General features: G+C 40.5%; 1 protein-coding gene across 4 annotated transcripts in view; it reads left to right on the top strand.

Annotated features, from left to right (window-relative positions):
- Positions 1-23,402, top strand: part of TNS1 (tensin 1) — a 249,366-nt gene that overhangs the window by 11,607 nt on the left and 214,357 nt on the right. For 2 of the 4 annotated variants that reach the window (XM_063288856.1, XM_063288857.1), the window contains exon 2: positions 16,255-16,292. The gene's annotated coding sequence lies outside the window, so the exon portion shown is untranslated. Of the gene's footprint in view, positions 1-15,739; positions 15,861-16,254; positions 16,293-23,402 lie in introns of those variants that run through there. The other 2 variants (XM_063288846.1, XM_063288853.1) reach the window with 2 other exon arrangements.

Genomic DNA, 23,402 nt, shown 5'->3' with positions numbered 1-23,402 from the left:
CATCTGGGTGGCTTTGTCATCTATATCCTTGTGCTAAATTGCTCCTGATAGAATTATCTTCTTATACTTTCATAATGAAATGGCTCTGTTTAGACACTATACCAGACCAAAAAACTAGCCAGCACATTTTAGCTTAGTGTGTTGTTCAGACCCAATTAGTATATGGTGCAGTATGTCAGATCAAACCAGAAAATGGGGCTAATTGTGCTTCAGTTAACTGTGGGCAAGTCTGTGTTATATGAACACAACTAATATTTTGTCAAATTGGAGAGCACTGTAATCAGTAAAGTTCGGAAGTTTTCCATGCTGCATCCCTATATCTGATTTCCTGACCCTGCACTCCTACTTCATGTTTCAGTGGCCTTAGTGAACAATTCCCACTTTCACTTCTTTATGGCAGGCCACCAGATATTTAAATTTGAGAGCAACTATGCCCTGTCTGAGAGGCACTGGATAGGGTTGGTTTTTTCCCTGTATCTTCTATTTTCTAGCAGTTTAGATTCTGCACTTTTTGTGGCTCTCCTTTGAGTGGTCCTCATTGATCCTACAGGGGTGGTAGGTCTGAGAAGGAGATGTTGTGTCCTTCAGCTGGAACGCTCTTCACACCATGCTGAATGTCTGGAATTTATTGCCATTGGGTTAGTAGGCTTGAAAAACAGCTTAGACAGACTCACGGGAGATAAGATTATTAAGTACCATTACCCATTATGGTTTAATTTCCAACCTGAGGGCAGAATGCTAACAACTACTGGTTTGTGTCGATTTTAGGAGCTCGGTGGAGCTGAGGAAGGTAATAGCTGGCAAAGTCTGTTGTTGTGACTGTGGTCTAACTGGAAGCCTCTAATTGACCCTTTTCTTGTGGGAAACAGGATGTTGGACTAGATAAATAATTAAGTAAAACTAAAAATTTGCAATCTTTCAACTGTCACCCCCATATCGACATGAAGAGTGCAGAGAAACATTTAAGTTGTTTGTTTTCTAACCCTGAGATCACTTAAGCTCATATTTCTGTTAAAAAATTCAGACTGTGGACTTTTGCCCTGTTAAGGGCTGTTTCATTACCAAATATGTTATTCCTCAGCTTCTTTCTCTTCAGTTAGAGGATCAGTATGTGAGTTGAACTGAGCTAGCATGGAAGTGCCACTTACGGTATTTGATCTGCAGTAATTTCTTTCACACATGCAATTTGTCACTTGATGCTGCAGTTGCCATATTAGGAACATGGATGGGGCAAAGCAGGGATTTGAACTCAGTTTTTGTAAATGCTCAAAGCCAGCATCTTTGCTCTGGTTTCCTATATCTTGCCTGTCTATGCATCTTCTCTTATGGCCTCAAACAGCATTTGCTGTTCTGGCTCCAGCTTCTGCTGGAGAGCTAGTAGAGTCTGGCTTTACTGGCAAACATATCTTGGCCATTAGGTGTATTACAAGTGACTGAACTATATGAGACATGAGGGTTTAATTTGAGTAAAATATTAACAAATGGAAGTGTTTCTGGAGAAGTTCTCAAATGCTTGCAATTCCAGAATGCTTTCCACTTCTCCCAGGAGGTTATTACTGTTCCTTTTCAGATAAGAATAGTGAAGCCTTTTACAAACAAAAAATGCTATAGAAAACCATAGAAATTAAACAAGGATAAATGGAATTCAAGAGGAATGATAATGTGTCTCTTTGCCTGTTTTCTTCCCTGGCTTTAAGGATTCTGGCTCTTCTGGGAACGTGGATAACTTCTTGGCAGTCCTCCAGCTATTTGAGTCTCTGAACCTTTCAATGTGCTTTCACTTGAGTGATTCTTGGGTACATCACACTGAGTGAAATATACAAACGATAATACTGCGGCAGGAATAGCATGGTCTTTCACAGCCCCTGCAGTGCTCAGGGTAGCTGCTACACAGAGTCTTATATTTTTCTGACTTAGTTATATATATGCTTACATCCCATCTTTCCTTTGAGAGCTAAAGGGGGTGGGGTGTTTTCCCTTGTTTTCTTTTCCCAAAACAACTCTGTGAAGTAGCTTAGTCTGAAAAACAGCATTGGCTCTATCGCTCAATGAGCTACTTGAATGACTAGGGAGCCGTCACTTGGTCTTGCAGAAGATTATCAGATTCTCATGATAATCTGCAGCATATGAACAACACTGTTGACTCATGTGTGTTCTCCAGGGTAGTGATGGGCCCATAATTGCATCTGGTCACAACATGGAGCACAATGGAAGTTAAACACCATCCCAAAGAATATCATGCAGTATTCACTGAATTTTATGGCTAGAAGAGACCCCCAAAGTTAACTAGCTTAGATGCCAAGGAAAGAATATAATAAATATTCTGGGTGTGAGATGGGCCCCATCTATATTAGCCTTCTGAAGTGATCCAAAATAGAATTGTTTCAGAGTGTTTTTTGGGTGAATGGAGATGTCTCTAGCAGTTGTCATTGCTGTGGGTTTTTTTTTATCACACCATGGATGTTTAGTTGATGTTCAGTGAACTTTAATTTTATAATCCACTGAAAATCATTGAGGAGTGGCAATCTATGAATTTAATAAATAAAAGAAATAAATGTATGCAATTTTAATGGCAATAAATGCTACATCTTCAATCACATCACTTCCTCAGGGCTCCAGTGATTTTTTTTTATCTGTATAAAACAATGAAATTATCATGCATATTTATTTATTTTTCAAATTTATACAGCTGCCCATCTCACAAACAAGTGACTCTGGACAGGGTACAAAAAGCTAAAAACAATCAAATAAATACATTAAAATATTAATATTACTGATTGCAATAAAATGAAGAAAGAATCAACAACTGTGATGATAATCTAATCTCCCTATTTAAATTATATGAAAATTTTGGGATGATGCAATCTCTGAAAATACTAAATACTTGGAAAATTGGGGGTAAAATGTAGAAGCCATATGAGTTTTGTAGAAGACAGTTTAAAGATGATCTACCAAAATGCATCAGTGTAGAAACCAGGCAAGGTTTTATGGGGCAAGTAATTGTATATAATGACCTAGACCATCACTGTGCTCCAGGTACGACTGAAAAGATCCAATAATAATTTTCTGCATGTTATCTAGAAGAGACATATTTTAATGTTAATTCTGAAGTAGAAATACTTCCCTATTTTTGAACATGAAAATCAACAGAGTCCTAACTATGTGAGAGTTGGTAGCTCACTGAAATTCTTCCCCATGAGGGTTGTACCAGTTGGAAGGCAGATCCAGACCGCTTTCATCCATGATGTCAGCTGTGCTCAACTGATTTATTTCTGGCTCAGCGAGACAGTAAAACGAATCCTTTTTAAAAGTCTCTTTACATCATGTACCAGCTTCAGTGCAGAGATCCTGGATAAACCCGAGCTCCCCATTATGTCTAAACTGAGAAACTGGCTTAATGTTGGTTAATAAAGGAGAATAATAAACCAGCATCTGATGGGAAGACAGTAACATAAGGCTATAGTGCTTGTGCTATTTTGCTTTTATAAGCCATTGTTTATTAATATGACCATAAATATTTGTATTTTTTCAGTACTGAATCTAAGTAAAATTACTCAATAAAATGCTTTCAATTATTCTGTGTCTCTCTTTGGAAAAAAAATTCTGAATTATGCAATCAATGAAAGTTTAGAATTAATGAGAAAGACAGAGCTTCAGTTGCATAGTTCTAGCTGTAAAGGTCACCTACGCTATCATGGAAGTTGTTGTATAGAGGTGGTAGTGGATAGCTGAGCAATGGAGGAAGAACAGAAGCAAGCATCAGCTTTTTAAAGGAATTCCAGGAAAATTTCCCTGTTCTTATTGACTTTGGGATATGTATGTGTATATGAATGTATGAATGACAGAAAGATGGACATTCAGAAAGGGATGAATGGATGCTGGCTGTGGAATCCAATGGCTTATGTGTGACATGCATGGACATAACTATTGCTCCAGAACATGTTACTGCCTGCCATAGTCTCTGTTTTGGCTCCAAAGCCCCTACCATTTATACATGGTGCAAGTAAACACAAGAACCCTGGAAGAGTTATTTTAATATTTACATACTTTCAGACTGCATTCATATATTTTCTCAGAACATAATATTGTTAATAAATATTGTAATGTATAATGGATATTCATACACACACACATACAATGTTAATAATAATATATAATATATTACTGATTGCGATAAGAGCAAGAAAGAATCAACAACTGCAACGATAATCTAATCTCTTTAAATTATATGAACATTTTAGGAAAAATGTTGGTGTACACACACACACACACACACACAAACACAAATTGAAAAACAGGCTCAAACCTGCAGTTCTGTGTATATTTCCTTGTGTAATTGTTCAATACCAGCATTGCCAACCTGCAGGCCTTATTCCTTTTGCCCCACTGGTATGTTCTGCGCCTCCTTGCACAGAAATGCTGTACAAAGCTGATGAATGAAGCTTATATTGTCTCTATTACAGTACAGTCACAGCATATTTCTTCAGAAATAAGTCACCCTATGTTCAGGTTAAAGAGTGTGTAGGGTTACAGAGCCATCATTAACTTGCAAAACAGCATAGTGCAGCAACCCTCCTCCACTCTATTTAGGTCAATGGGGATGTTTGGCATTTAGGAAATGTATCATAGATGTTCTTACTACATGGTTATATGGATGATTTGGCTGGTTATAAAACTCCAGTGTGTGAGAAGGTGCACAGTTAAGGTTATTCTCTTCTATGCCTTTGGCCTCCCCCTCACCCCTTCCCATGCTGTCTACTAATCAGCATACCTTTTCTGGACGAATGAACACATTTACTGAGAAAGTACTGGTTATGTATAGTCCATAAACATTTGTAGAAATAAATGCTTGAAGTTGGTGGTTTTTTTTTTTTTGCAGCTTGATAGCTTTCCCTTTAAAATATTTTTAATTAAAAGCCCTTTAAAAATACCCACCCCACCGCCCAAAATGGTGGAAAAAGAAGCTTGGAGCCTGGATGATGGTAAGGAAGATATTGCTGGATACATTGGTTGGTGACTCACAGCTTAGTTATGGCATCGAGCTGTAGTTTGATTTAGCTGATCAGTCCTCACAGAGCTTACCATAGCAATGAACACTTGAGAGTGCTTTAGATAAGGCTAAAGAGAACAAAGAACATTTTTAAAGGTAAGGTTCAAAAGGTGTTGGGAGAGGCACAGAGGCAAATCATGCCAGATATTGATAGCCTGCTTCCCCTCCAAAGTACAGTTAAGCATGTCTGGATTCTTGTCCGATTTCCTCAACTCAGTTGTTGTTTATTCATTTAGTCGCTTCCGACTCTTCGTGACTTCATGGACCAGCCCACGCCAGAGCTTCCTGTCGGTCGTCAACACCCCCAGCTCCCCCAGGGATGAGTCTGTCACCTCTAGAATATCATCCTTCCACCTTGCCCTTGGTCGGCCCCTCTTCCTTTTGCCCTCCACTCTCCCTAGCATCAGCATCTTCTCCAGGGTGTCCTGTCTTCTCATTATGTGGCCAAAGTATTTCAGTTTGGCCTTTAATATCATTCCCTCAAGTGAGCAGTCTGGCTTTATTTCCTGGAGGATGGACTGGTTTGATCTTCTTGCAGTCCAAGGCACTCTCAGAATTTTCCTCCAACACCACAGTTCAAAAGCATCGATCTTCCTTCTCTCAGCCTTCCTTATGGTCCAGTTCTCGCAGCCATATGTTACAACTGGGAATGCCATTGCTTTAACTATGCGGACCTTTGTTGTCAGTGTGATGTCTCTGCTCTTAACTATTTTATCGAGATTTGTCATTGCTCTTCTCCCAAGGATTAAGCGTCTTCTGATTTCCTGACTGCAGTCAGCATCTGCAGTAATCTTTGTGCGTAGAAATACAAAGTCTTTCACTGCCTCTACGTTTTCTCCCTCTATTTGCCAGTTATCAATCAAACTGGTTGGTTTGAACTTGGTTCAAACCAAAAAAACTTGGTTTTTTTGAGGTTTCGCTGCAAGCCAGCTTTTGCACTTCCTTCTTTCACCTTCATCATAAGGCTCCTCAGTTCCTCTTCGCTTTCAGCCATCAAAGTGGTATCATCTGCATATCTGAGATTGTTAATGTTTCTTCCAGTGATTTTAACTCCAGCCTTGGATTCATCAAGCCTACCAAGTCTCATGATGTGTTCTGTGTACAAGTTGAATAGGTAGGGTGAGAGTATACAGCCCTGCCATACTCCTTTCCCAATCTTAAACCAGTCCGTTGTTCTGTGGTCTGTTCTTACTGTTGCTACTTGGTCGTTATACAGATTCTTCAGGAGGCATACAAGATGACTTGGTATCCCCATACCACTAAGAACTTGCCACAATTTGTTATGGTCCACACAGTCAAAGGCTTTAGAATAGTCAGTAAAACAGAAATAGATGTTTTTCTGAAACTCCCTGGCTTTTTCCATTATCCAGCGGATATTGACAATTTGGTCCCTAGTTCCTCTGCCTTTTCTAAACCCCGCTTGTACATCTGGCAATTCTCACTCCATGAATTGCTGAAGTCTACCTTGCAGGATCTTGAGCATTACCTTACTGGCATGTGAAATGAGTGCCACTGTTCGATAGTTTGAACATTCTTTAATGTTTCCCTTTTTTGGTATGGGGATATAAGTTGATTTTTTCCAATCTGATGGCCATTCTTGTGTTTTCCAAATTTGCTGGCATATAGCATGCATTACCTTGACAGCATCATCTTGCAAGATTTTGAACAGTTCAGCTGGGATGCCGTCGTCTCCTGCTGCCTTGTTATTAGCAATGCTTCTTAAGGCCCACTCAACCTCACTCTTCAGGATGTCTGGCCCTAGCTCACTGACCACACCGTCAAAGCTATCCCCGATATTGTTGTCCTTCCTATACAGGTCTTCTGTATATTCTTGCCACCTTTTCTTGATCTCTTCTTCTTCTGTTAGGTCCTTGCCATCTTTGTTTTTGATCATACCCATTTTGGCCTGGAATTTACCTCCGATGTTTCTAATTTTCTGGAAGAGGTCTCTTGTCCTTCCTATTCTATTGTCTTCTTCCACTTCCGTGCATTGCTTGTTTAAAATACTCAACTCAGCTCAGAAAAAAACAAAAATGGAGAGGGGAGAGAGCAGAGTCCAAGGCTCCCCTTCTTCTTGCTACTCAGCCAACCAACCAGGGTTTTTTACCCCTTCTGTTTGGATTTTGGCCTAAAAAGGCAAAGGTAACATATCCTGTAGAGCAATCCCTTGCTCCTATAACCTTGCCTTGCTAAGAACAATGACCGTCTTGTGTATCAAAGTAACAGATGCTGTTTCTGGCAAGGGCTGCAGCCGCCAACGTAAACTGCTCTGGGTTGATTGAACTTGACCCAACCCAACCCAAGGCTTGGCTGGCAGCAAATCAAACTTTTGGCTGTTTGAGCGGGGTGGGGAAGAAAGTGGATGGAGTGGGTCTCAGAGTGCAGAAATCCAGAAGTATGGCCCAACTGTCAACTCAGCCATACAAGCAAACCCAGAGCTGCCAAAGATGTTCTTATCAATTGATGGTCTCTAAAAGGCCCCATCCATAGCTAAGTAAATTTAGCCTTGAGGTGAAGGGAGATTCCTTTCCTTTGGATTAAGCAAAGCCTCATAGCCTGCTGTATTTATTCCCATTGTAATGCACCTCAGTATCTTCTGTATCAAACAATTAGGGGATCAAGAGTGCTTCCAAATGAAGAACAAGACTTCTGCAGTTGGATGATAAATGACTGGGAGATTATATGCTGGGAGTGCAGGATTCCAAGGAATGTGTTTATATTCTCAGTTTGCCTCCACCTCTGCTATATATTCAATGTTAAGGCAGTAATTTTACTGTTGGCCTCACTAATCTGCCATTCTGGGGAATGAATGTTTTGGGACTGTTTTGGGATATGCATAGCTGCCATTTTGTTGATAATCATGCTCCTTTGACAATCATTTAAAATGGTGATCTTGATTTCATCAGAATTCCAAATGTACTCACGAACCTAATTTCCATCCATCCATCTCCTATACTGTATATTGTTCATAGCATTGGGAGTTAAATGGCAATGGAGGCTTTTAACTCAGACATTTCCACCATACATGTTATTATTAATTTATTAAAAACAGTACCAAGACCTGTGGCCCTTACTAAACTTGTTCACTCTGCATTGCAAATAAATCTCAAAGTATTAATTGAAAGTGTAGCTAGTTTTGATCAATTTGTTAATTATAGGATAAGTATACGATATATTCATTCTTCTCTTACTTTCCATCATTGCCATTGTCATGGGTTGCCTAGTTATGGATTACTTCTTGACACTACCATAGTGATAATGCATGTGGAGTACTTTGAAAAATTGAAATGGTGTTTGGAGTGTGAACACTTCAGACCCTTTGGATTTCTTTTGATGGAGACAAAGACTGCAATTAATTTAAAGTATAGATAGTTCAATTCAAGGGAAACTCAGTTTACTTAAGTGCTTATTCCTAGATCCTGAGATCAAGCAAAAGCACATTCAAAATAATAAATCCATATTTTAAAGTAAGACTTATTCAGCAATGCAGACCCATCCCATATTATATCAGTGACATTTTCTAATGTTACTAGAAGCAAACCCCAACCCCAAGAAAAACGCTACAAAAATTTGTTTATCTATGTTATTTATTACTAAGCCACAGTGGGTGGAGGTTCTGGGCTGCTTCTTCATCACAGCAAAACTAGGAACCCAACCCTTAAAATCATGAAAAACACTCAACACTAAATCATTTGAGGACAAGTTGCTGTTTGACTGCCGAGCTGATGAAAACAGAGTTGCATTCTAGCTTTTCTCTATACAGCAACCTAAAACTTGGATTGGCAATTGTGGCCCTTTAAGCCCAAATCTGGCGAACAGCTGGCAGGAGCAGCTGCTAGTTGCTGAGACCATTGCTAAAGCATTGCTGTTTTCTGATCATCTGGAAAAAGAATTGGAATGGTGGTTCTACATGACGCATAATACAGTGCTATATTCCTGTCTTATTTTGCCTGTCCATAAGGCAAGGGTTGCAGAAGTGGGCTTTACCAAGCTCGAAATATAGTTGTAAAGTAAACTCTTACATGTATAAGTAACCCATTGACTTCAGTAGGGTTACTTTTAAATGGTGGGGGGATCTGCATGAGAATGATTAGCTTTCCCCCCTCCTGCAATTTACTCTTTGTTCTGTTTTTTTGCCAGCCCAGCCCAAGGTTCAAATATCACTCTAAGCCTTAGCATGCTTACCATGATTTATTGAAGAAACCAGAACTGAATAAATATATGCTGTGCCATGATTTACCAAAGACAATGCCTGAGTTATGCAAATCCCAAACCAACCCAATCTGCGGTTTAGAGTTGGCCTTTCTGGACAAAACGGTCTCAGTCTGGGTCCTTCCTAAGCTTAGGCTGGTGATATATGAAATGTAGCAGTTTGGCAGCAGTGCCAGGTAACCCAAAAGTGTGTACAATTTTCAGAAATTTTTATACCAAGGGGGGGGATATAAACTGGCAATTTGAAAATAATTTCTTTTAATCCCTTTGCTGATTTAATTTCACTTTGCCACGTTAGCAGCATAAAATGTGTTGTGTGTACCTTCAACATTCAACAGTCAGAGTTGGTATATGAGATTTTAAACGCTAGCTCTTTTTAAAAGTCATGGGGGTGATTTTGATCTGAAAATCTGGATCTGTAAGAACTCAATTCTAATTGACAAATGTAATAAGATATACTAATAGCACTGAGATAGAGTATAATATATTAAATTCAGAATTCCTTCCTTTCCATAGAAAGCATAAGCCTAAAGTGCTTTTGTTTAGCTCCTTTGTGCTGTTCTGTGTTTTTGTGGGTCTCTAGGGTGGACAGAAGGAGGAGGAAAGTTCCTCCCAACTCCAAAACCTTCAGACTTCTTTAATTTTCATCAAGAAGCAGGGAGAGCAGCCTGGTTTCTCATTTGTAATCTAACCTCTCCAAGGATATATTGACTGCTGCCTGTTTCGCTCAAGGGAGTTTTCAAACCAAGAAGGCCTTGTCTCATTCTTCCTTCCTCCTTCTGAGATAATGGCAGTGTCCCCTGGAGGCTGATGGGAATCTGGTACTTGCAAAGAGGTTCTCCCTCCTCAGCATGGGAATGGAATGATCTCAAGCAGGAAAAGATCTCTGTAGTTCTGCAGGAGTGAAATCAAGTCTCCGTTGAGTTGAGTTCAGCTCTTGATGACTTCACGAACACGTCCATGGATTTTTCTTGGTGACAGCATGCAAGTGCTTTGCCATTGCCTTTGCTGGACTTTTTTTTTTTTACGTCCCATTCTAATTTACGCCACTGAATACGTGGCCTTCCATTCACATACTGTCCATGTTTCACCCTATTTATTTTTATGAGCTATAGCTTCAGTATATGACTAACTTGTCACAAGCATTTTAATCATCATTCTAAAATAAAATATTGCGTAACACCCCCCCGCCCCCCCACACGCAATTTTTCCAGTTCTTCAAAGAATAACAACAAAGAGGAGAAAAAAGGGAAGGAAAATTTACACACAGACACACACACCCTTTGTAGCTCTTCTTAAAAATGAGGCTTTGTATCATCAATATAGTGGTCTAAACTGGCAAAAGAGGTCTCCTTCCCAGAGAAAGAAGCTATAAAGTGTTCCTAGCAGGAGCATCAGTTCAGGGGATGGCTGGAGCAGCCATGGTTATCCTACCTTCCCTGGCTCAAGAAGTGCTCTTCCTTCATCTCCAACTCCCTCTGCTTCTTGACTTGACTTGACTTGACTTGGTTTGTCTCGTCTCAGCTCGTCTTTCTTTTTCTTTTCGCTTCCTTGTGAATGGGAATGTGACTTGTTTGTCAGGACACCTCCTATTGCTTGTGGGCCATATATTATGTATTTGTAGCATCCCCATAGAATTGCAGTTATGCTTTGGTATTTGGGGATGTGCTTCAAGCCTTCTGCTTGCCTTGGACATTTTATTGAAGTTAAACTCTCTTCCTGGTGCTTTATACAAATGCACCTGTGGAACGTCACACTACAGCATTGTCTCAAAGGTGAGCAAAAAGAATTCAAGATGAGTCAGCTGGTGCCTGGTTTTAAAAGAGAAGTTACATATAGTGACTATAATAGAAATGCAGAGTTACAGAAAGAGGTAAGGAGATATAAGCTGTATAGGAAGGACAGGAAATGTCATAATGGGGATACCACACTTTGGCCCTGTTATCACAACATACCTAGCCATGTCAGCCACTTACTCAGTCAAATCCCCTTACCAGCCATTTTGCCAGCACTCAGAGATGTTTACTGGATTCCAACTAATTATGGTCGGGAACACAAAGCCCCCATCCACTTTCTTTAGGAAGTTCCCAGCATCTCATCAGTCTTCATTCAAGGAGAGCATTGGAAGAGCTGCATGATATTTCTAGCTTCTTCTGCATTGGCCAGACAAGCAATAGTAGGCAGGGATTGGGCACTGCAACCAATCAATGTTTAGGTGGTATGTTCTTTGTTGCCCAGACATAATGTAAAGTTTTATAAAGGAACATTTTTCTTGGTGGCTTATGTGTGGAAAATGGTTCAGTTGACTGGATTTAGATGTTCCCACAAGACTGAGTAGATGAGACTGATTTAGCTCTGTGAAGGACTTGACCTTTGGGTGTTAAATTTAACCCCTCAGGGGTTAGTTGACTGGATAATTAACTCCTTTTTGGTGTTCCTACAACATCTCTTCTGACTCAGTTACATGTTTTACGGGCACAGGGCCACTATCTACCGTGCCACAATATCAAACAACTATGCAAGCTTAAAGAAGCAAATCTTTCATAGGATTGCTGCAAATAACTATGTCCCCTGAGATAATTTAATCAAAGATGTGTTATTATGTCCTTGACTCAAATGCTCAGGTTTGCTTTTGAGAAAGAGGAAAAAAATGAATGAACACATTTAAAGAAGACAGAGTTGAGGGAATGGGTGACTTTCATTACCTTTATGGCAAATGAACAACGTGTGTTCAAATAATGACAAAAGAGATGCCTGTTCTAAATACCCTGAAAATCTGTGTCCTAGAACTATAGACCATGGAACCCACCAGCCAAGAGGCAGTCTTGGATTTCACTGTATAGGGTGCATAAATTGTTGAACCAATTGGAAGCCATGCCCAAAGAGCTGCCAGGTTTATTTATTTATTTACACATATCCCACTGGAATCTGAATCAACTCTGTGGTTATTTAATTGGTTACTTAATTCATAGATAAGTGGAAAGTTGCCAGTGAGACCAAATGCAATGACACTTGGCATCAAATAGGGAATCTCCGAAAATCAGCAATTGCTAAAAAGGACACTGAAAGAAAAACCAAATCTCTCCATCATTATTGGAGGTTTCTCAGAATCACAGTAATGGATATTTAGCTAGAATGTACTGTATATTACAAACCTCTATAAATCTCTTTCCTCTCCTTTATTTTTAAACTAGAAGGATGTTTCAAAAACAGATGAAAATATGTTTTTACCTTTTTCATACAGTTGAGATAAAGTGGCATCTGTAGGATTGCAGAGAACAATCTATTGATGCATGTCCCTCAGATTCATCCTAGACTGTGTTATCAAACTTTGACAGCGAAGCAACAGTCTTTGGCAGTGCAATTATTTTAAAGGAAGCAATAAAATAGGAGTGTTAGGATGCTAGTAGAGCTGACTTCCAGTGGGGACATGGCGGACAAAACAGCTGTGCCTGTGGGCTCAGTGGGCAGAACTGACAACACGGCAGTTTTTTTGGGCTCAGGCAGGTTTTTCCTGAAGCCCAAGAGTGTTTTTCCGGAAAAAGGAAAACACCTGGAATCCCCCCATCTGTCCTTCAGACAGCAGCTTGCAGCCAGAAGATCGCAAACAGCTTTTGCGCTCGACTGGTAAGAGCAGCCCGGAGGCTGGGAGGTCACCATTTTCCAAGCTGTGCTGTAGCCTTAAAGGGACACTAAGACCAGCCCCCCATTTCTAAATCACCCAATTTATATTTCTTTTAAGTATATGTACCCTAAGAGAGGCTTTCTACAGCAAGGAGAAGTGGGTTCTCTTGGTGCTTATCGTTATTTTTGGGGTCAATTTTTTTAAAAAAAATATTTTTAAGTTTTGGACTTTGTTTTCCATCCAAATATTAAGGAGGATTGAGAGTGAATTAACAGGTCTTCCTGTTAATATTTTTGTATTAAATTTGAAGATATTAGCATTTTCCTGCACATTGAATTGGCTGTTCTGAACTTTTAGTTTTCTGTTTCTACTTTCCCTAGGGAATTGTCTGCACATCTCACTTTCGCTTATGTATACACATTCCAGAATTTTTTCAGATCTTTGACTTTCACTGGTTAAGCTCCTAGGGGGCACCATAATCTACTGCTTGAAACATGGAGGATTTTAAACAGACTTTCTCTGACTTCCACCAAGATTTTAAACAGATTCTTTCTGATTCCTATCAAGTTTTTATGCAAGGCATTCAGGACATTGTGGAAAATATGAGGTCTAAAATGTGTCATCTGGTTGGAGATGTCGTGGATGAAACTGAGGAATTTTACAGCAACAGAAATGCCTCTTCTAAGAGTGAGATCAGGACTTCTGTTGAAATGCGGGATGAAGATTGGATAGTCGAATTGAAGAAGTTAAAGGGAGAGACTGAGTTGCAAGCCATAAGAGAAATTGATCTTCTGATGGAATGCCATGAAAGAGAATGGGTTATTGTGTATGGGAGGTCTTGTGAAGAGAAGTTGGAGTTTTTGAGGGGGGCAGTTGGGCTGTTTGATTTTTTTAAGAAAAAGGCTCTTTCCACACTTTTTTTTAGTTTTTTCTTTTTTTTTTCTTTGTAGCTTTTTGTTTTTTGTAGCTTTCATCTTTGCTTGAAACTTAATAAAATTCTTATTTAAAAAAAGGATGCTAGTAGAGCTAATGCTTAATTATTGGTTATTTATTTATTTATTTAATTTTCTATCCTGCCTTTATTATTTTTATAAATAACTCAAGGCAGGGAATGTACCTAGCACTCCTTCCTCCTCCTATTTTTCCCACAACAACAATCCTGTGAGGTGAGTTGGGCTGAGAGAGGGACTGGCCCAGGGTCACCATGCTGTATCCATAAGGAAGTGTAGTCTTTGAGACAAAATCCTACTGTATTTCATTCATTGTTCATCTTTCCTGAGCAGAGACCAGTTCAGGGGTGGCAACAGGAAGTGACAATGCCTATATGGCATGCAGATGCCAGGGAAGCTTGCAGTACAAAACTTGCTTTCCCTTTAACAGGGGTTGTCCAAAACTTACTTAGTTCTTTAACATTTAACTTGTTTATTTGAACTTCTGGCTCAATGCCTTCAAACTGGAGTAGCATCCAGCACTGCACTGGTAGAAAGGAATGTGTGGAATCCCTATAGCTTCCAGGGGTTCCTGAAAAGCCTTTCCGAAGGTTGCCAGACCCACCTTAAGAGTGTGGATGAAGTGAGGCAGCCTGTGGGGTAAGGGGATCTCTGAAAATCAGGCAGAAACTCTACCGGTGGAAGATGTATCTTCCTGGTTTTGGGGGGTTCTTCCTGAGGGCTTTGCACACAGTTCACCCACTTCAGGCCTTATGTTGACCTTGCCTGAAGGCAGGTTTTGTCAAATGCGTATGGGATGTGCATAGATCCAAACAGTGAAAGGCAGGTGGAGAGAGTGCCCATGCATTGTCATGCTATGTATTGTCATTAGGGGGATACCTAGTGATCACTTAGCTAATGTTCCTTGTAAGAAAAAAATAAATATGTCTGGTATTTTTGTCTGACAGTCACCCAGAAAGGTTAGCACAAATATTTGTTTGTTCCTTTGTTTAGCTAGGGCCTGCTGTAGTAATCAAATGATGATTCTTCCCCAACAAATTAGTGTATCCAATTTTGCCAGAGTTAAAGTGACTTGAATTTATTGGGAAGTCATACTGCACATTGTGCCCTTGGACTTTTCTGGAGTTTCTGATCAGGGATTGTAATTCAGTTACTAAGTCAATCGCTCCATCCCCATTCAGAGGAATGTCAGAGAGTTCTGATGCTCAGAGCTTTTTGTGAGTATTGGGGAGGGCTGGTGAAGGTGGGGGAAAATCTGTGAACTTCCTGTGTTACTGGAACTCCCAGTTTGTGTTATGGAAGATTTCGTAGATAATTTAGGACTCCAGAACATGAGTTTGTTAGTGGCTTGTTTGGGGCAGACCTGTTCCCTTGTCCAAAGTTCTTTATTAAAATAGGAAGAGCAATCATGTATAAAGGTTTCTGTGAGATTACAGATTACAAGACCACCGCCCCCTTCCTTTTAAACGGAAATAACTTCTGTAATAACATACAAGTTGCAGCTTTGTTTTCTGTTTGCCCCGCTTACACAATAGTTTCAGATGAGAATATTGGGCTGAGTAAGTCATCTTTTTTGTTTTCTAACCTAGATTTTGAGAGGGGAAGAACAATGCCCCTCTTTTCTTTCTCTCTCTTTTTCTGGTCCTGTTCCGAATCCATAACACTCGAAAAGTGATGCTGCCTCCCAAGGAGGGGAGCACTGCCTGTACATTTTCAACATTCTTGCTGAGTTAATGACTTAGAAACTTGACTCCCCAAGAGAGGGAGGGCTCAGCCTACTGGTGTGTGTGTGTGTGTGTGTGTGTGTGTAAAGTTTAGTCACGAAAGGGTGTGGGGGGAGGAAAAAGGGGAAAAATGCATAGCCTCAGGGCAGCCTCTGACAGCGCAGTGGGCTGGCAAGCAGCTCCCGAACAATGTGCTTAGTATTATCTGCAGGATTGGAGCTGTCGGAGCGGGCTGGCGTGCTCGGGCTGTACCTGTGCAGCCTGGGCTATCGTTGGCTAGGTGCCAGCGTGCCGCGAGGGTACTCTCCCCCCTTCTTTCTGCCTCCCCTCCCTCCTGCACACGCGGTGTATGTAGCTCTTTCCCCCCTCCTTGCGAGAGCCCTTCAAAAAACCTGGAAGCAGCTCCTTTTGGAACGTAGTTTTCAGATCTTGTTATTGTTGATCATTGTTGTTCTTCTCGATGTTGGTTGCTTAAAAAAAATTGGAAGGGGGGGATTTTGCTCATCGGTTGCTTCTTGCCCGGCCTTCGTTTTTCCCGGGTGAGGCCCCTTTCCTTCCCCAGTTCTTGCACATTTTGCTTTGGAAGGCAAGAGTTTTGATTTTAATTTCCCTCTTCTTTCATACCCTCCTTCCCTCCCTCCCTTTCCCTTTCCCCTCCCCAACCCCGCTCCCCTTGTTTCTGTTTCTGCACAGGTTGCAAGCTGTCCTGTCACAAGAAATGCGAAGCCAAGGTAAGAACGGCTTATTCTGACTCTTTGTGTCTTACAACAACATTGTGGTTCGGGCTGCTTTTTGTCTTTCTGTCTGATGATGCGAATCTGCTCTGAAAGCCACTGGGATGAGGAACTGGCGGCGGTACAGAGGTTGCTGGCTTTTCCTCCTTCGTCGCGCTTCTGTTGATTTCTAAAACAGCGATCATTGTTCCGAGCACAGTTCGCCAACTTCTCACCACGTCTCGAAGCTCTCCTTCCAAGCTCTCTGGGAGCGCTTCTGTCCTGAGATGTTGCAAGCAGAGCAGTGTGCTTGCCTCAGTATGTTATTTAAACAGTTAATGGGTCTTCTGAAAAATTCCTTCCCGGTTTAGCGTTATGGCGGTTTGTCTAGGTTTCGCCCCCTCTCCCCATGTACACACACCCAGAGGAGGCACTGTGTTAGCAAGAAAGGTTTCAAAAGCTTTTAAGGTGAACCATCTTACCTTGTTTGTGGGCCAGGCTGTAGAATAAATGCAAGGACCAGAGAACGACCAGAGAATTAGTCCATCCTTCTTATTCGCATAGGCAGTAAGATACTTGGAGCAGATGCATTGAGCTTCAGGAAGATCCTTCTTTGCCTGCTTTGTTCTATAGTACCTCTGTTCGAGTTGGCTCTTAATGTATCTTCTGAAGAGTGCTTTCTCGTTTTTGCATTATGGTAGTCCCTGTGACAAGCTTCCTGCATTAATGGGCTGGGTACAGAGGCCAAATTCAAATCCATCTAGAGGGCTCAAGTGTGATCTGAGCATCAGTCCTCTTTTCTCTCTGCTGGCCTGCATGAATTCTTAGAGATTAGGCAGATTAATGTGAACAGTTTCTTGTATTTATCAGTGACAGCCATAAAGGAAAGAGACATTGACTGTGAGTTCTAGTCCCGCCTTAGGCCCGAAAGCCGGCTGGGTGACCTTGGGCCAGTCCCTCTCTCTCAGCCCAACTCACCTCACAGGGCTGTTGTTGTGGGGAAAAGAGGAGGAGGAAGGAGTATGAGGTATGTTCCCTGCCTTGAGTTATTTATAAAAATAATTAAGGCGGGATAGAAAATAAATAATTAAAATAATAAATAAATAAATAAATCCAGTCCCAACAGTTCACCTCTAGATATATATCTAGTCATGCTTTCCTTTTATTACCATCCCTTAGTCCCATCACTGAAATTGGTGCCACAAGGGGATTTTGAATGCTAATAAATGGACTCCTGCTGCCCAGTTTCCTGGGATATTTTTTACAGCATTGATTAAAAACTGGTGGGAATACACAGAAACGTATTGCAGAGGCCGTCTGGAACCTTCTTGGCTTCAAAATTATGTAAAGTAGCAATGCACAAGCTGAGTTGCAGGGATCTATGTTGCCTCCTAAAGCCCATATTTTGGTCCCTGGTCCCCTCCAGAAACTGCTGTTGAATTGTAATATTTAATGTGTCATGTTACATAACCCTGAGGCAGAGGAACTTGGCTGCATTATCTTGGCAGTGGATACCTGGACAATATATTGGGCCAGTTTAGAAGATAATGCTGTAGCCATATCTATGACTGGGACACCACTGTGTTTTCTTTTCCCCATCTGACACTTTCTTCCTATGTGTCCTTATGATGGGTATATATGCAGAGGCAAAAATCACATAGTTATCTGAGAACAAATTGCCTGATAGTGGCCTTTCATACGTACTGCAATTTGTATTGCATGTATGGGTAGATATACAAGGTCAAAGAAGAGGGAATGATGTGTTACTTTATGATTTTGCCAGATCATTATTCCCTAAGACCTTTGCTTTCTAAGCCTGGCTACTCAGTGATGTCTTTGCATTTCTGCTGCCATGGCCAGGTTGATTGTGTTAACCTTGTTCTTGATTCTTCCCTTTCTTTTCCTGACGGTTCCTCCTATTCTGTCTTGAAAATTACACTTAAAGGCTTTCCGTTAATAAGCATGTTTGCATATATTTCTCATTTAGCTCAACTTTCCCTAATCTGATGCTTTCCAGATGTGCTGGACTACCACTCCCCAAACATTATTGAATATATTGTATATCAGTCTCAAGATGTGTTGGAACTCTACTCATGCTGGTTGGGAATTTTAGAAATGATAGTCAACCTGGCATCTCTAGACATGTTGCACTAATGGTATATCTACTGGTGCATTGTGATTCGGGACTTTCTTTGCAGAGAGAAGGACCCTGAAGAGAACAGCCTTAATGTTGCATGGGATATATATATGTATGTATGTATGTATGTATGTATGTATAATGTATGTATGTATGTATGTATGTATAATTTTCTATCCTGCCTTTATTAGTAGTATTTTTTTTATAAATAATTCATCTCAGGAAGGTGGCCTGAGGGTCTCAAACAGACTCTCTAACTTTATGTATGAGCCATGGCAAAGATCGATTTAGGGAGAGAGACAAAATGTTTTTAATTAACAACCAAAGGCATTTTGAAATGGGTATTAAAATGGATATGCTCATTGTGATTAGTAGAGACCTTGGAGAACCTGAGACAGGTAGCAGGATGTAGTTCTGGGATATGAGCAGGCACCTTTTTCTAGAAGAAATTCTAAGGGTATTGATGGTTGCATAGATTCTAGAAAGGAAAGTGGTAGTAACAGTAATGGTGGGATATCAAAAAGATATGGATCACAAATCCATTGCCTAGACTGGGGAAGAAGTAGCAGGATGGTGATGCACTTATAAAACGATTTAACCACTTATAAAAAGATTTGCTCTGGCATAGTTCATATGTTAAAATGTAATACAAATTGGAGTCAAACAAATCCCATTTCTCTATCATCCATTGCGAAAGTGTTCACAATAGAGGGACATTTGAAGTGGTTTAGATGAGAAAAGGCCTGGTATTCATTTGAGACGAGCCTTGTGCTGATCACATGACCTGGGGCATACAATTTTGAAACATCCCTGTTATCAGTGACATTATCGTGGAATCATAGGGTTAGAAGAGACCTGGGAGGTCTTCTATTCCAACCTCCTGCCTAGTGTAGGAATCTTCCTATCGTTCTGAGCAAATGGCCAACCAATCTTTTCTTGAAAACCTCCAGTGATGGAGCATCCATGACTTCAGGAGGCTGTTCTACTGCTTAATAGACCACTCAGTCAGGAACTTCCTCCTTATTTCAAACTTAGTTCTTTCTCTGTAAAGCTTCCACCCATTAGCTCTTGTCTTACCCTAGGGCACCTGTAGTAAAGGTAAAGGTTTCCCTTGATGTAAAGTCCAGTCGTGTCTGACTCTAGGGGGCGGTGCTCATCTCCATTTCAAAGCCTTGGAGCCGGTGTTGTCATAGATACTTCCGGGTCATGTGGCCAGCATGACGACACGGAACGCCGTTACCTTCCCGCCGAAGCGGTACCTATTGATCTACTCACATTTGCATGTTTTCGAACTGCTAGGTGAGCAGGAGCTGGGACGAGCAACGGGAGCTCACCCCGCGGCGCGGTTTCGAACTGCCGACCTTCCGATCAGCAGCTCAGCGGTTTAACCCGCAGCGCCACCGCATCCCGTACCATCCCTTTATATATCCCCTTAGCCTTCTTTTCTTCAGGCTGAACATATCAAGTTCCTTTAACTGCTCTGCATAGGGCTTAGCCTCCAAGCCCTTTACCATCTTTGTCACTCTTCTCTGCACTCTTTCCAGTCTCTCAGTGTCCTTGAATTGTGGCAGCCAGAACTGGACATGGTATTGCAGGTGCAGTCTGATCAGTGCAGCATAGAACGGTACTATCGCTTCCCATGAACTTGATACTTCTGTTGATACAGCCCAAAACTGCAGTGGCTTTTTTGACAGCTGCAGTGCATTGCTGGTTTTTGTTTAATCTGTGGTCCACCAGGACGGATCTTTCTCCCAAGTACTGTTGTTGAGCCAGGTATTTTTTTTAAAAAAATATTTATTTAAATGGTTTATAGAACTGCCCATCTTACAGCAGTGGTGGTGGGAGGCGTACAAAGATTAAAACCATCGTAACAGTATAAACCCATGGCAACCTGGTTAAATAAACTCCAAAACAAAACCACATCAACAGAGCTCACCTGGCCCAAAAGCCTGGAAGAACTGCCAGGTCTTCAGAGCCTGACAAAAGGCTGATAGGTACATCTTGTACCTGTGCATCTGTTTTTTCCTACCTAAGTGCAGAACCTTTCATCTCTTACCACTGAAGAAAATTTTGTTGGATAAGGCCCAGTGTTCAAGTCTATCCAGATTCTTTTGAACCTAGAGCCTTTCTTCTGAGCTGTTAGCAATCCCCCAAGCTTTGTGTCATCCACAGATTTTATGAGTTTCCCTTCTATTCCCTCATCTCAGTCATTTAGGAAGTTGTTGAAGAGTACTTGGTCCAGATCAGAATCCTTAGATACTCCACTGCATATCTCCCTCCATGTGGACATAGACCCATTTAGGACCATGCATTGGCTATGATTGTTTAGCCAACTGAGAAGCCATTTGATAGTGGGAGCATCCATCCTACATTGTTCTAGTTTATCAGTTTATATGCAGGATCAGGAAATTTTGTTTCAAGGTAGCAAATGCTTGCTATGAAAGAACAGCGTATGGTTGCCTTGTTATTGAGGGAATGGTCTGTGTTGTCAGTGGAAAGGATGATTGGTTTCCCCACCTCCTAACTCCTGGGATTCATCATAGCAGCATCCTGGCACGATAAAGTGAAGGAGCCCAAAAGCTAGCACAAAAGCTTTTAGGACTTCTGAAGATGAAAATGTTTCCATTATGGCAACCACAGAAACAAGGGTAATACTAGCAATTTATTATCTTTTATTTTTGTGAAGAGGGGGAAGAGAGACATAGACCTGAGAGGTAGGAGCTAGTTCTCATTTACTGGCTACCAAGCAGGCACTGGTGGGCCGGCAATTCTCTGAAGTCAGGCTGAAAATGTAAACACTAGAGTTTTGCAAACAGTTTCATTTTTGACTGCCTCAAGTGCAAAACCGTAGCTTTTGAGTACAAAAACTTCTGCCTTGATCACAGAATGGTTTGTTTTGAGTTTTTAGGAAATATTTTGAACTAGAAACAGAGCTACTCCAAGTTTGAAATGCTCTTTTTCAAGTTCAAAACACAAACGTACTCAGTACAGTCATCTCATACTTGAAGCAACATTTTTGCCCTTGAGATGGGTAGTTTCATGCTCAAAATAATTTGAAATGAAACATTCTGTGTCATACAAAGAAGTACTGATGGGCTAGTAAGCTTTCTGAACGCTCCAGAGATTCACAGACCTGTAAACATACCCACACTGATGACACATGGATCTGAAAATAGACAAAACAACACAGATGGATCTTGCATATATTTAAAACTGGATTCAGAAGGTTTGGAAGACAGAAAATAGATCACTGTATCTACAAATGCCCTTTGTTACAAGATGTGAAAATCAGAATTCAACTTCCAATACTGCCCTAATTCACTATTAGATGAATGATTAAAATATGTATAGTTACATTGTACCATAGACAATTTGGGTTTTAAATTGTAAAAATAAGTTAACTGCTTACTAATCAGCTCATAGAAATCTCTTTTCCTTTCAGTTTTTGACAACACCGTGTCTCTTCTCACCACTGACAACCACTTCTGTACTATGGTTCTAATAAAGATATCTCCATCTCAAGCTATTATTTGGCCTTGGAGGGCAGATCCTGTTTTGGCATCTGCTGGATTGTGTGAATAGTTGAAGTTTTACAATCTGTCAGAGAGATTTTAATCTCCAGTCTCACTATTAAAAACATTACATTTTCCCTGAAACTCTACTAAAATATTCAACCATGGTATTTATATTTGGCTGCATACAAATTTTTGTGAGTTTTAAAAAATCTAAAACCTGAGTCAAAATGAAACGTCTGTTATATGCAAGAGGAAAGCATGATCATTCCTTCAGGTAACTATCACAGACTATTCCTGACAGGCTAGAGCCAAACAGAGCCAGAGAGAAATGAGGTTAAGGTATAAACATAGGTGAGTTCTGAAGTTGTTTAACTAGAGGGCAGGATATATTTAAAAAACTCACAAAGGAGTAAGGAAACTCTTATTAACCACAAAATAAGGATTGAGTATACTCAATGGTCACAGAATATTTAATGACATTTTGAGGGGAGCCAAGTGGGGTTGGTTGGAGGAGTAAAAATGAGTTGCAGGATTGAATTGATTTGCTTGAATCCCTTATATTTTGTAGTAATCTGGAACAGGATGTGGCTGGTTCATTGGAACAGTTGTTCAGAAACACTTCCACAGAGGAATGAGGTGGAAGTTTCTGTAGTGAATCTCCTGTGTATATCAATATCAAGATTTATATCTGTATCTATGTTATCTATGCGGAGAGCAAGGGATGACACTTTCAGTCAAGATGTAACTACTCATGGTAGTTTGTAAATTATGACTTTTTTGGCATGGGTTTGCACATTACAGTAAGCCAAACAAACAAACCTCACTATATTATGACTTAGCATGACAGGTGAACCAGGTAATATTAAGGGAACACAGTGTTCATTTTGGCCTTTGAAAGCCACAATTGGGTTATATTGTCATTACTCCTCAGAACATTTCCAACTACAGATTTGAAGCTGAAAATACCCTCAGAACAGAAGTTTCATAATACCAACCAAGCAAGGCATAATTTTACAGCTGTAGGTCTACAATCAGATCTTTCACTGGAGTGTCAGCATTTGGAGGATGGAAATGTATATTATGCTGAAGAAAGTTGGCAGGAAAGTTAGGAAGATTTCTGGTTTCTTTGTCAATATGTTACATACATGCATACTAAATTGTTTCATTTTCAACTTTTGTTTATTGTTTATCAGTGATCCCCATTCCATCTCAGTAAGCTTAGAACTTTGTTACAGAATAGAACATTCTGCTCAAATCCATCTGTTATCCAGCTATTCTCACATTTCCCCGATCCTTCTTTGGGGACTGCAGATCAGGAGTCTTTTACATAAACCGTTTTCCCTTCGTGATGTACAGTACACAGAATTGAAGATGGACAGGAGAATAGTATATACTTGTGTTTTTTCAAGCTGGTACCACCTATAGTGTTGGGACTATTAATATAAGCATTGTAGTTATGGCACATCTGGAGATTAT

The sequence above is a fragment of the Candoia aspera genome, chromosome 1 (assembly GCF_035149785.1).
Source record: "Candoia aspera isolate rCanAsp1 chromosome 1, rCanAsp1.hap2, whole genome shotgun sequence".
NCBI lineage: Eukaryota > Metazoa > Chordata > Lepidosauria > Squamata > Boidae > Candoia > Candoia aspera.
The sequence above is the reverse complement of the archived record's forward strand: the minus strand, read 5'-3'. Positions and strand labels throughout refer to the sequence as shown.